Genomic DNA, 14,770 nt, shown 5'->3' on the forward strand with positions numbered 1-14,770 from the left:
TTGAATGAAATTTGGGAAAGAGTGTGTCCTGAATTTAGCATAATTGGATTTTAAACAGAAATTCTCAGGAATAGTTTTATATTCATAGAAGTAGAGATACTTCTGCCTGACCAGGCAGTGGCACAGTGGAGAGAGCATCAGCCTGGGATGCTGAGGACCCAGGTTTGAAACCCCGAGGTTCCTGGATTGATGTCGGGAGCCGATCCAGCCTTGCTGTCTGACACAGTCAGAGCAGGGAAGAAGCATCTGCATAGCACATGTCCTTCAGGTCGTATCTGGGCATTTCCTCTGATAATATTCCCCCTGCTGGGATTTTGTGCCATAACCATAGGGACGGGCCCACAGTATGATTCCAATAATACTGAAGTTTCCCAACTTATTCGAGACCTAGAAATCAACCAATCTACAAATGTATCTCTCCTTAATGACTCTCATATTAGCCACATGAATATCCCCTTGACCACTTGAGCCCCCTGTGTTCCCTAAAGAAAATTACCAGCAACTCCATAAACAAGAACTAGAGGCAATGATCAAGGTAACTGTACTTCCCACTATCAAAACACAAACGCACCTTTCAAACTTTACTTAACCTTTGCTTAACCCCCCTAGCCTTTTCATACTATATAGGAATAGAAAAACTTTCCATTCCTCTTACATACTTGACCTTCAGGTAGTGGAACGCTCTGAGAAAAATGAAGTTAAAATTTAATCAGTAGATGAAAGTAGTAGTCAAACATAATTGTACTAGACAATAGGCCATTAAATAAAGCAGAGTTATTAATCAATAGTGACCCTTTAGAAGCCTGAATAAGGATAATGCCAATATTGTTACTGCTCAAGGTATTGTGTACTTAGAATGGCTTACCACCTGATTTATAGCTTAAAGAAATGTACTAACCTCTTCCTGGAATATTTACCCATATTAAAGCAAAAATAACTATTAATTAATGTACTCTGCATATCATGTGATTATAGCTTAGTATATAAAAATAAAGCTATACTAGCCATTGGCAGAGATGCCTGGCACTTGATTCAAAGAGCAGCTCTCTCATCTCATTCTTTGCTGACATTGTTCTTTCCTTTGGGGACCCCTGGACCAGTTGGAGTGGGACTCTGGCAGATTGAGTTTGGGATCATAGACATGACCCCTTGGTCAGTGGCTTGAGCCTAAAGATTGCTTGTTTGAAGTCAAAGATTAGTGGCTTGAGCAAGGAGTCACTGGCTTGGGTGAAGTCCCAGGTCAAAGCATGTTTGAGAAAGCAATGAATGAACAACCAAGGTCCCGCAACTATGAGTTGATGATTCTCATAACTTTCCTTTCCTGTCTGTCTGTCCCTCTCCCTCTCTCAATAAAAAAAATGGAAAAAAATTATTAAATTTTCATGGAGAGCCTGTTAAACACAAGTTCTTGCACACAAACACAAGTGTCTGACTCAGTAGGTCTAGCTGAGGAATCACATTTCCAGCCAGGTCCTGGTGACACTGCCATTTCAATGCTAATGAAATATCCGTGTGTCTGCAGGGTCAGATCAGTGAGCAAGAGCATGTCTGTTACTGTTCTTTGAATAAGGAGAGTCTTACAGGGAGCAGAGGGGTCTCTGAGAATCATGTTGGTTAAAATATTTCTAATGTTCATCCCGCCACATCTTGAGTTTAAGAAAAGTGGCAGAGGAAGTCTATTCTTCCAGGCGTCACAGAGGAGAAATGGACACACCCTGGGAGGGACTGGACGAGGCACATGGTGCTGAGCCACTGGACACGACAGTGGGGTCAGGTAGCCCTTGCTGTGTTGGCCTTTTCCACCTTCTTTTCGTTCTTCTGTCACTGAAGCTGAGCCGTTCTGTGCACATGAGGAGGTTTTGGTTGCTCTTCCCCGTGGGTTTACATCACTGTGTAAATGTTACTACCCATGTACAGATTACAGTGATAGTTGGCCTCATCCTCAGGCTGGGCCCCCGTGATGGTGAGGGTGGCTTTGTTCCCAGAGATGGATCCAGAGAACCGACCAGGGACCCCTGAGGGCCTGCTGTTTGTATTGTAGATGAGCCTGCAGGGAGGCTTCCCTGGGGTCTGCTGGTACCAGCTGGGGTAATTACTAGTAGTGACTGACCCAGAGCTGAGGCCACAGGTGAGTGTGACTGTCCCTCCTGGAGACACTGACAGTGATGGCTCCTGGGTCACCACAGTCTGAGAAGCCACACCTAAAAGCAACAGGAAAAAGATGTGTTATGACAAACAAAAGTCACCTGTGACCCGGCTTCTATGTGTCCCCTAAGGATGCAGAGTCCCTTCCCCTGACCTGAGCTGTAAGCCAGGAGCTGGAGAAGAAGGACAGTCCAGGCCATGGTGGGGACACAGAGGATGTGGCCTCCTCACCTCTTGCGCTGCAGAGAGGTGCCCTTGGGGCTTTTCAAGCCTCCCAGACCCGTGAGGAGGAGATGGTGCTTCATGCAAATCAGCTTCCTCTCTCCTCCTGCCCCAGGGTCACCCTGATGTCTCCAGGGGACATCTTGAAAGAGACCAGTGACTGAACAGTGACTGAGACACTGAAGAGGGGGGTTGAGGTCTTTCACCAAGTCAGCTCCCTGATGGCCTCAGGGACCTCAGTCCTAAATATAATTTGTAGAGGATCAAAGTCTGAAGAATGAGATGTGTGTGTTCTCTCCCTCCTGGTCCCAGCAATCTAGTTCATTTCACATAGAACCCCGTCCCTGAGAACATTTCCTCCTTCCTCAGTGAATCCATGCCTGTCTTCTTCGGAGAATCTTAGAAATCCCTCCTTCACCCAGCAGAGAGCACCCTGAGAATTCAGTGTTTGTGTCTGGAGTCAGAAGGAATGCAGTTTCCCCTGACTCTGTCCTGGACCCTGCACCCGTGTTAGTGATCAGGGACCAGGGCTGAGGGTGCTGACACACAGCGGCACTGTCAGGAGAGATGGCAGTTCCTCTTTGTTCTACGACAACATCGATCCTGTGGAGTAGTTTTAAATTAAATGCAGTTTTGAACAGAAATTGTCACAGTATCACCATGAAATTATGTGATAGTTATTAATATCTGATAAACAAATGGGAACATGTATGTCATTATCAGAAATGAGGAAAACACTGGGTGTACACAAGTCGCTGTGAACACCTCAGAAAATTTAAAACTCTCTTTTTTCAGAAAGACAGAGAGAGAGGAAGGGAGAGAAAGACAGGAGGGGAGAAACAGAGGGATGGGAAGACAGAGAGAAGCAATGACTCATTGACTTCAGCCGGGATTGGACCTGAAAACTTTGCTCAAACTGACCCCGTGATCCAGTGCTCACTGCAACCTTGGGCTCAAGCCAGCGACCTTGGGATTGTGTCCACAATCCCTCCCTCAAGCCAGTGACCTTGCATTCAAGCCTGTGACTTTCTAGGTTTTTTTTAAATGGTGGCATCAGTGTTCCATAACAGCTCTATTTAGTGTGTCACCAGGGGTCAGGCAAAACTCCCTTTCTCTTCACACTCTGCAGTGGTGCAGAGGATTGAGAAGGAAGAACAAGGGATTGGGACGTGAGGTGACGATCAGGGAATAAAATATCTCCAGTGATTGGGGGTGATAACACACATGACAGGCGTTCATCACAGTGTGGAATGAAACTATGACTTATGCTATTTCCTTTGGAATCACTAGCCAATCCTTTCTGTATTAAAACTTGCATGATTCATTCTTTTTCTCTTCATGTGTGTTTGAGCCACAACACATAAAATAGAAAATATTTATAGTAAATTATTTTTTTATTAAACAAGCATATAGCTGGTAGTGTATAGAAATAGAGAAAATTTAGTATCAAATTGTCAGAGGAAGCCTGACCAGGCAGTGGCACAGTGGATAGAGCGTCGGACTGGGATGCGGAGGACCTAGCTTCGAGACCCCAAGGTTGCCAGCTTGAGCGCGGGCTCATCTGGTTTGAGCCAAAGTTCACCAGCTTGGACTCAAGGTCGCTGGCTCCAGCAAGGGGTTACTAAGTCTGCTAAAGGCCTGCAGTCAAGGTACATATGAGAAAGCAATCAATGAACAACTAAAGTGTCGCAATGTACAACGAAAAACTAATGATCGATGCTTCTCATCTCTCTCTGTTCCTGTCTGTCTGTCCCTGTCTATCCCTCTCTGTCTCTGTAAAAAAAAAAAAAAAAAAAAAAAAAATCGTGAGAGGAAGACTATTAACACTCAAGAAAAATAATTAGGCTTGACCAGGTGGTGGTGCAATGGATGGAGCATCGAACTGGGATGCGGAGGACCCAGGTTCAAGACTCCGAGGTCACCAGCTTGAGTGGGTGCTCATCTGGTTTGAGCAAAGCTCACCAGCTTGAACCCAAGGTACCTGGCTCGAGCAAGGTCGCTGGCTACTCATTCTGCTGAAGGCCTGCAGTCAAGGCACATATGAGAAAGCAATCAATGAACTACTAAGGTGTCACTACAAAAAAAGTGATGATTGATGCTTCTCATCTCTCTTTGTTCCTGCCTGTCTGTCCTTGTCTGTCCCTCTCTCTGATTCTCTCTCTGTCTCTGTTAAAAAAAAAAATTAGGAAGTTGAAAATACAAACTCTCAGTTTCCATGAATCAATATATTGTAAAATGCTGAAGCAAATGAGAAGTACAGGCAGTAATAACAGCCGACATGAAGCAGATGAAGGGCTAATGCGCTTGGGACACAGTCCATCATGAAGACCCTTGTGCAGCAGGGACCCCTTAGGTCAGCCACTCCTCATACCGTCACAGGCATTCTCCAGGCCCTGCGGTCAATTAATGTTTCCTGTGGGGAAGATCTGGTAAGAATTAGAAGCCAACTAATTCCGGTGGAATTAGGAGTTATTGATAGTCAGGATTTTGGAGAAATGTGCTCGGTTGGGGCACAGGCAGGAGGAATTCCCCTCTGATGCAGGAAACAGACAGAGCAGCACCCCCTGTGGGTCCTGCAGGACACAGCCTGACTCAGAGGAGCTTCCTATGCAGGTGCTTTCATCTCTGAGAGAACACGTGGCTACGGGCTGACCCCGCCTCCTCACATTTACTCCCCCACAGATTCCAGGGCCACCATCACCCAGGCAGGGCGCTCATATCCTATATTGACCTAGTCGTTCCTGAGGGGGAAAGAGTTTTCTTGATATGATATGAATTGTTTTTGCTCATATGTTGAGTCATTCGTGCAGCTATTCACTATTATCATAAGTGATATGTGGGGAAGGGGGGTAATTTTCTAATAGTTCCTGGTGTGTTAAGCTCCTTTAATTTGCTAGAATGAAAACAATAGCTTAGACTACATTACTCTACCACATTGTCTTTCTCTCTGTCTGTCTTTCTCTCTTTCTCTCTGGCCTAGACAACACCATCTGACCCAGGACTCAGGGAGCGGGGTTAGAAGGTAGCAAAATACATGGGATGACTCACCAGCTGGGCCCAGACAGCAGGAGAAAAAGGCAGTGCAAATGTCCACCCACATCCTTTCACAGTCCACTAAAGAAACTCCCTGTGCAGGGAGTGAGGAGGGGAGGGGGGGAACCCAGGCCATGACAGAGAGCCCAGAGCTCTGCCTGCTGAGGCTGAACTGTTGGCCTTGAGACAGTCCCTCCCCTGGTCTCTCCTATTGATACCCGGGTAGCACTGGAGGTCACTTTTATTTATTTCAATCAAATTTACTTTTTGTTGTGCGGTTGTCCATCTATCTCTGGCTGTAGATGAGGAATAAACAATGACTCCGTGAAAGGAACTGATATCCGGTGTGAGCAGTTGTGTGTGTCCAGGCCTAGTGCTCATGTGGCTATTGGGGACCAGGTGCAGGAAAGTCACACTTCAGTGAGGACAGCAGCTACCTAAGTGTGCGAAAGTCAGTAGAGTATTTTCTAAACCCAGAACCCTGTGCTCTTAGGTCCAACAGCGCCCCCTGCTGGTCTCAAAACTCATCTTCCAGCCTTCCTTGTGCTTTTACTATTAGTATTTTTTTTTACCACTCATCCCTACTATAAGGGATTTCTGATTTTTGCATTTGCATCTTTCTGATGTCACTGCACCAGAGAGGTTTATGTCCTGGTTCCCCATCTGGGTCTCTCACTGTGCCGAGCACGACTGTAGTGTAGCCAGCAGTGGTACTCTGCCTTGTCTTCGGACTGGGCCCCCGAGAGGCTCAGTACAGCTTTGCCCCCAATGATGGAGCCTGAGAACCGGGTGGGGGTCCAGGAGTATTTATTGTTTGTATTATAAGTCAGTGTTCTGGGGACTTAACCAGACTTCTGCTGGAACCAGTATGGAAATGACCATTGGTGACATCTCCAGTGGTGGAGCCACAGGTGAGAGTGACTGTCCCTCCTGGGGACACAGTCAGTGAGGGCTCTTGAGTCACCACAGTCTGAGAACTGCACCCTGAAATGAAAACCGACACATGTCAGGAATAAGGAGCACAAGTGGAAGATCCCTCCAAAGGCTGGTGTGTGGCGTCTGTATTCACCAGGACAGTGAGCGAGGAGGAGGAGGAGGAGGAGGGTCCAGGCCATGCTGCAGAGGGCAAAAGGACTCTCTGTCCCTGAGCTGGGGCTGGACTTTCTGATGCTTCTTTATCTTCTACTGAGCTTGATGTGAAGGGGTGTGTTTGAGGATTGCATTATGCAAATCTGAGCCTGTTATGCACTTTCTTCCTCTACCCAGGTCCTCAGCCCTGAGAGCAGCTACACTGTCAGGGGGTGAGCCAGGGCTGGCTGTGTGTGATCTACTTTGTGGGAGGAGACAGAGGCTCTAAGATGTTATTCAACCCAGTAGGCAACTGTTCAGTGTCCATTAAATATCAATTGTTTCAGTTTCAAGTGTTCTGAGAAGATCCATTGCGCCACCTAGTGGCCCTTGTGTGCTAGAGGGTATGTGGATTCTGATTAGTTATTTAACAAATAATTACTGTACTCATCTGCCATACACTTAGTATTTTATTTGGATTTAATATTCTTTTAATATGTTTTAATTAATATTTTTTTACATTGTTTTCAAATTTTTAGGCTAAAAAATGCTTATTTTACCACAAAAATAATTAAAATAGTAAAAACATAAAATATCTATATACCAGAAAATCCCGCAATATAGCAAACAATCCGCAATACAAGATTAGATATATATAATTTAAAGATCTGCGAAACAGTGAAACCACGAAAAGTGAACTGCAATATGGGAAGGGGCGACTGTATTGATTTATCCTTTGACATCGCCACTGTATTTCCCAGTGTATTCCACAGTCATAGCCTGTCTCTTCCTGATCATTTCCGTTTGTATTTATTATCGAGTTGTTGTCAAAATCCCAACTCTGTGTCAGTTTTAGTGTTACACAGGCTTAGTTATTTTTTACTGATTTCTAGAGTGAGGGAAAATGAAGGAGAGGTAGAAATGGAGAGAAAAAGAGAAAGAGAGAGAGAGAAGCTTTGTTGTGTTGTTACAATTATTCATGCCTCCAATTCCTTTTTTTTTTTTTTTCATTTTTCCGAGGCTGGAAACGGGGAGGCAGTCAGACAGACTCCCGCATGCACCCGACCGGGATCCACCCGGCATGCCCACCAGGGGGCGATGCTTTGCCCCTCTGGGGTGTCGCTCTATTGTGTCCAGAGCCATTCTAGCGCCTGAGGCAGAGGCCACAGTGCTATCCCCAGCGCGGGCGACTCTCCTGTGTGCCCTGGCCGGGAATCGAACCCAGGACTCCTGCACGCCAGGCCGACGTTCTACCGCTGAGCCAACCGGCCAGGGCCCATGCCTCCAATTCTTGCGTCTTGTATGTGCCCTGACAGAGGATCAAGTCGAAACCTCAGCACATCAAGATGACGCTCTAACCAACTGAGTAACCTGACCAGGGCCTGCACTTCATTTCTTATTTGAGTGTTTTGAATGATTAAAAGAACTATTTCATGACCAACTGACTCTATTGCAATTATTTATTTTGAGCTAGTGTTGAACACAGGCTGTTTTAAGTCATAATTTTTTTATAATTTACATTTTAATAATTTACTTTAGAGAATTTTCAAAAACAAAATGACCAAAGACTGAGAGTTAAATGTTTTACCAGCAATGTGGTGGAGACTAAAGTCAGCAGTGTGAATGGTTAGCCAAGTTTACATGAACTATACAACCTGCCCTCCCCCATTAACCTTGGACACCGAGCTGGGTGAACTTTCCTGGCTGGCAGTAATCCATGCAGAGTGTGACACGTTGGTGCCAGGGCAGTTAGCATTGTCTGTGAGTTACTCCCCTGGGAGAAGACAATGGGAAACTCACATTTGAAAACCTTTTGGACCCTGCCCGTGTGCCTCTGCCTTTGACTAATTTTAATCTGTGGTATATATTTTAAATTCCAAGCTTCAGGTAATGAAAAATAGAATAGGGCAAGAATTCCTTCTGATAGTTTCCTTTAGGGAACACTACCTGGTGAATACAAATACATGTTCCCTCCTGAGATGGAGAGTAAGATAAATGATGTCCTCTCTCATCTCTCTATTCAATATTGTATGGGCAATTTGGCTAATGCACTCAAGCACTAAAAAGAAATAAAAAGTATCTGAATTGGAAGGGGATACAGACTCCAGACCAACACACAAACCATATCCCAAGAATCTGGAGGAAAAGATTTTGAAAATTGGTGTGTTTAGTGCTTTTACAGTGTGCAAAAAATATATAAAAGCCAGCTGTTATTTTGTTGATCACTACAAAGCCTATATAATGGTAAGGAACAATTAACATTTGAAGTAAATAAATGCCATTTACAATATCACCGACATAAAATACTTAGACATAAATATAAGAAGAATATGTATAAGAACCTCGTGCTTCAGCATACAAAACACTGATCAAAGACACAGAGGAGCTCAAAAAAGGGAGGGAGGTTTAGTGTTAATGGATTTGAGGTCTCAATATTGATAAGATGTCCATTATCACCAGCTTAATCTGTTCGTTCAGTGAGATCTCAATCAAAATCCCAGTCAAGTTTCTTTTTGTTTTTAACTTAGACCTTAATGATTAATGCATTCCATCTTCATAATCAAATTTATAGCCACAGGATTGTATATAGTATTTCCTTATTTTTCTTTTAATACCTGAGGGATCAGTAATGATGTCACCTCTTTCATGTCCAGTATTGATTATTTATGCCTTCCCTCTATTTTTCTTATCAGCCTGGCCAACAGTTTATTCATCTTTCTGAAAAATGAGTTTTGATTTCATTAATTTTTCTCTACTGTTTGTCTTTGTGTTCATTCAATGCTATATGCAGTGTTTCTCTTCTCTGATTACTTTACATTTGCTATGCTCTTCTTTCTCTAGTTTCTCAAAGTGGAAATTTAGGTGAACAGTGTTATTTTGTTGTTGTTGTTGTTGATATTATTGAGAGAAGAAGGAAAAGAGAGAGAGAGGAAGGAAGAAAGCAAGAAGAGACACTGATTTGTTGTTCCACTTATTTATGAATTTATTAGTTTATTCTCCTATGAGCCTTGACAGGGAATGGGACTTGCAACCTTGATGTATCCGGACAACATTCTAACCAACTGAGCTGCACAGCCAGGGCAAAAAGTATTCCTTTCAAGTGAGACCTGAGAAGCCCATACCTGTGTTCATCAAGACATGAGTGGGACACAATCAATGAAATACTTCACTGATGCATGGGACTTGACAGTCTATTTACTCCTTATTAAAAAACTCTTGACTAGGACACTTGGTTCCTTTATGATTTGCACACAACCCCTTGGAACCTGAACCCTGTGTTTTTCTGGGATGCAATAGGTAAAATCTGGCCATAACTCATCCTCCTTGGCAAAAAGTTTTCAGAATTTCCATTCTGTCGTGTTCGTTTGCAATGAGGAAATTGTTTATCTCTTCAGTGATTCAAAGTGGTTTTTTTTTAAGATCTTATTTATTCATTTGAGAGAGAGAGAGAGAGAGAGAGTGAGAGAGAGAGAGAGGAGACACAAAGGGGGAGGAGCAGGAAGCATCAACTCCCATATGTGCCTTAACTGGTCAAGCCCAGGATTTTAAACTGACAACTTCAGTGTTCCAGGTCGACACTTTGTCCACTGAGCCACCACAGATCAGGCCTCAAAGTGTTTTGATATCTCCATTCCACACTTATTCTCCTGTCCAAAATTTCTTGATATCTTGTTATTTTATAATTTGAAACATTAACTTGCAGCTCTTTATAAAGAATTTGTTGGGGGGGAGAAATAAAGATAAATCATGTGAAACACCCCTGATTTGGAGAGAAATGACACATCTCTCTAGCACAGCTTCCTGCAGACTCCTGCCCTGTGTCAGTGCAATTCCACTCCCCTCAACCTGATGGCCACACTCCCTGCCTCCCCCTCCCCTGCAGGAAACACTGCGGAGTCAGGGGAGTCTCTGGAGGACACCTGCTCTGAGGGCAGAGGGGCCAGTGCAGTTCTGCCTTTGTGATCTGATTTCTTTTCCGCTTTTTTTTCGGTGTCCAACACATGGGAACCTCAGTTGCAGTAAATGTGATTAAGATGTAGGGATAGAAGTTGCGTTCCCTAGAGTATAAACCATCTTACACTTCCATATATTATTGTAATTATTATTATATTTTGAAGTTAATGTTATTTTTTGGATTGTTTTTATTTTAGTTTAGTTTTTTCTATAAGCCAGTGAGAGAGAGATTTAATTTTTTCAGTATTTGTGGCATTTTCTCTAGGTTTCACCTTATGTATTTTGCTAGTATGTTTATTATTGCCCATAGAATCATAACTGTGCAATATCAAAACTTTCTCTTGGTAATTAAATGCTGTTGCCATGAATCTGAACTTAAATATAGTGAGTGTGCCTGTGAGTTTGTGTGTGCATATGTGTGTAACTTTTTATTGTCACCACTAACAATAACAGGGCAACTGATATATATATACACACATATATATAATGTATATACTATATCTATTTGCTTTTATGAACACACTGTTAGCACTAAATAGTGGATGAAAAATAAAACATTTTTGTCTGACCTGTGGTGGCACAGTGGATAAGGGCGTCGACCTGGAAGGCTGAGGTTGCCAATTTGAAACCCTGTGTTTGCCTGGTCAAGGCACATATGGGAGTTGATGCTCTCTTCTCCTCCTCCTCCTCCTCCTTCTCTCTCTCTCCTCTCTCTCTAAAAAAAATGAATAAATAAAACCTTTAAAAAAAGGATAATAAAACATTTTGAAGATGAGAACAATAGACTTGACCTTTCCCTCTGGAACCATGGAAAACAAGACCCCTGAGTCCACACCAGTTCCACACAGCCTCCGTGAACAGGAGACAGGGGGACATTAGGAGTGAGGGTGCACTGAGCCAACAGGGGTTTTTGTCTCACTTCCCCACCTGCATCTGTCACTGTGGAAATGGTTGCTGAACCACAGAGCACAGTAGTACTCAGCCTCGTCCTCGGGCTGGACACCCTTGATGGTGAGGGCGGCCTTGTTTCCAAGCAGGGAGCCTGAGAATCTGGCAGGAACCCCTGGTACCCGGTTGTTGGTATCACCTATTAGACCCCGGGGCACCTGGTAGGGCTTCTGTTGGACCCAGTCAGCATAGTTACTAGTGGTGACGGCCCCAGCACTGGAGCCACAGGTAAGTGTGACTGTCTCTCCAGGGGTTGTGGACAGTGAAGCTTCCTGAGTCACCACAGCCTGGGAATTGGCTCCTGAAAACAGGTGAGAGACTAAAGGTCAGGAAATGGGACTGGTCCAAAGGGATGCAGTGTGACCTGTCACACGTCCTGCCTCACCCCCAGCCCAGAGAGTCCCCTGGACCTGTGCAGTGAGCCAGCAGCATGAGCAGGAGGGGAGCCCAGGCCATGGTGCAGACGTCTCAGTCCTGTGCTCTCAGCAACCCCACAGGGTCCCCAGCACAGCTCTCCTTATAGCTCCTGTCACTGTGGGGGAGGGGCTGCCATGCAAATGAGCTCCCCTCCCAGGGACACTCAACAGTGTGTCTTGGTCACAGATACTCAGCTGTTCTATGCCAGTGACCAAGTGTCAATGGCCCACAGGCCCTGGAGGACCCCGACTGCTCCACCTCTTCTGGGGTCTGCCCGGGGCCCCTGTGTCCGCACTGGCGGAGGGACGCACTCCTGCAGACCTTTCCGTTTCTCCCTCTCTGATCTCGGGTCTGAAGGTGCAGTTACTGTGGGAGGTGACTCTGGGCCTGAGATTCTGCACAGGGAACCTGGTGCAGGATGTAAGGGATGTGGAGGCTGAAATGCTAGTGTTGAGATAAATGAGAAATGAGGGACTAGTAAAAAATCACACCTTAGATCAGGGGTCTCAAACTCGTGGCCCGCGGGCCGCATGCAGCCTGCCGAACAATTTTGTGCGGCCCAAAGACTAATCCACGAAGTTCAATATATTTTGGATAAAATTAAGTAAGCCTAGGGGCCTACTTGTATTTTTCATTTCTCTAGCATCCTAGCTAGATATTAGTTTAGTTAACAGCAGTTGTGATGCGAACTACAGTTTCTGGTCGTTTTGTGACACTGAGTAAACTGCATTACGATTGTGCTTATTGTACTGATTTTTTTTTTTTTTTTGCTTTCAACTGCAGTGAGAAAAGTGTTGCGTAACAGTTGCCTTTTGTAGACCTAGTGCGGCCCGCCGAATGGCTGTGATCTTGCTCTGCGGCCCACATGCTGAGTTGAGTTTGAGACCCCTGCCTTAGATGATGACAGAAAAGGGGTGAATACATTCATTACAAACTTTGTTACTAACACTCTTGCAAGTACTAATTAGCATCAAGGAAGCCTGGTGTTTGCCACGTGTTCCAAACTGTCTCAGACATTCCCCAACAGCACAGGTTCCATCATCCTTCCCGTGGGGCAGCTCTGGGTGGGGGTTAGGAGCCAGTGTTGAGTAGAGGGTTTGATGGGATGGATATGGGAGAAGCACCCAGGTCCCAAGAACCCCTCACATGCAGGAAAGAGACAGAGCAGCGCCCCCTGTGGGTGCAGAGAGTCAGGGCCTGCTCAGGCAGGAGCTTCCTCTGAGAGACCTTGCTGTGCGGCTGACCACGCCCCCTCACATCTGCTCCCCCCCCGGGTTCCAGGTCAGCCATCACTCAGCGACCACGCACACATCCCGCCTCAGTCCAATCCCTGGGGCAGAGGGAAATTTCTCTTAATATGACATTAATTCTTCTTCCTCTTATGTTGTGCAAATATCAGATCATAAATGAGATTGGTTTGTAATTTATATTTTTATATTATATATAAAGGGGAGAGAGAGAGAAACTGGAATATCGATTTGTTTCTGTATGTGTTCAGACTGGAGATCGAACCAGCAACCTCTGCACTTTCGTCCTGTGCTCTAAACAACTGAGCCAGCTGGCCAGGGCAAGATTGGCTTGTAATTTATAAAACTGATCCTATTTCCAGTGGGTTGGGCTCCATTATTTATGAGAGTAAGACAGTGAGCTTAGGCTACATGCTCTCTATATTCATATATCAATTTCCACAGCTTAAAACAGCAACTTAGACACCGTGGATGGCTGAGCCAGCGGCATCTGACTGACACTGGTAGGAGACTTAGATGGTGGCAGAAATTATGGACAATGACCCTTTGTACTCACCCCGAAGGAGCAAAAGGCAGTGCCAATCCTTTCACATTTCCCTAAAGGAAACTCCCTGTTCAGGGACTGAGGAGGTGAGGAGAGGAATCCAGGCCATAGTGAGGTGCCCCAGAGCTCTGCTTGCTGAGACACAACTATTGGCATTGAGACACTCCCTGCCCGGGTGTCGCCGATCCTATGCTCAGGGAGCATGGTAGGTCAAGTTTATTCAAGAAGATTTATTTTAGTTGTGTGATTGTCCATCTATCCTTTTCTATAAATCAAGCCTGGACAATAACTGCATGATAGAAGGATGAGAAATGAGACGTGTGTGTGTGTCAGAGCTGAGCGCTCATGTGGCTATTGGGGGACCAGGTGCCAAAAAAGTTACGTTTCAGTGAAGACACTGCATGCCCAGGTATTCAAGAGCTAGTAGAGTGTTTTTCACGGGGGCCTGGTTCAGACCTCTGAGCTCTCAGGCACAGTCCACCAGCGTCCCCTGCTGGTCTCAGAACGCACATCCAGCAGCTGTTCACACCACCCATCCTTTCTGGAAGAGCTCTGGTTTTGCAGTTGGATGTTGCTGATGTCACTAAACAGGGCAGTGGAATGAGTAGGTCCCCTCTGTGGTTTTGGGGTTAAACCATTAATTTTTCCAAATCACCGATGACCTCCAGACAGCTCAATGAAATACTAAATACTCTGTTACCAGATATTAAAAAATAACCTAATTGTTGAGTTTGCTTTTGCCCTTCCCCTGAGCTCATTACTGATACATGGCGACCTTGAACCAACTTACTCATTTTAACCAGTTTATCTGCAAATAACCTATTTCTAAGTGAGATCACATTCTGAGGTTCCAGGTGGATATGAGTTTTGAGATCACACTGGCCTGGGATGGACATCCTTGTTTGAGGACACTTCGTAGCCGAGGCTAGCCCCTGGATCGCTGACAACTGGAGCCCTCCCAACAACCGGGACAGAACTCAGTCTTGAGAGGCAGACCTGGTACCACTTGACTGCGTCCACCTCATGTTGTGTGAGGCACAATCACAGAATAGACTGGCTATGGCAGTGGCCCAGGTACAGTAGCTCATCAGACTCTTAGCGAGGACCCTCTTTGAGTTATCATTGTCACTCTCTTCTTTGGACACTCAAGTCTAAGGCTTTTAGGGATAATGTGGGAGAAAAGTGGCTGAAA

At 45.1% G+C, this 14,770-nt stretch overlaps 1 long non-coding RNA gene across 2 annotated transcripts in view; it reads right to left on the reverse strand.

Annotated features, from left to right (window-relative positions):
* Positions 1-1,911: 1,911 nt before the first annotated feature.
* LOC136392858 (uncharacterized) overlaps positions 1,912-14,770 on the reverse strand; it is a 355,790-nt gene continuing 342,931 nt past the window's right edge. Inside the window, exons 2-3 of one of the 2 annotated variants that reach the window (XR_010748992.1) lie at positions 2,300-2,376; positions 1,912-2,201 (exon numbers count right to left, since the gene is read on the reverse strand). This is a non-coding gene — a long non-coding RNA (uncharacterized lncRNA). The remainder of the gene's footprint in view (positions 2,202-2,299; positions 2,377-14,770) is intronic. The other variant, XR_010748991.1, reaches the window with a different exon arrangement.

This window comes from Saccopteryx leptura, chromosome 2, assembly GCF_036850995.1.
Source record: "Saccopteryx leptura isolate mSacLep1 chromosome 2, mSacLep1_pri_phased_curated, whole genome shotgun sequence".
Lineage (NCBI taxonomy): Eukaryota > Metazoa > Chordata > Mammalia > Chiroptera > Emballonuridae > Saccopteryx > Saccopteryx leptura.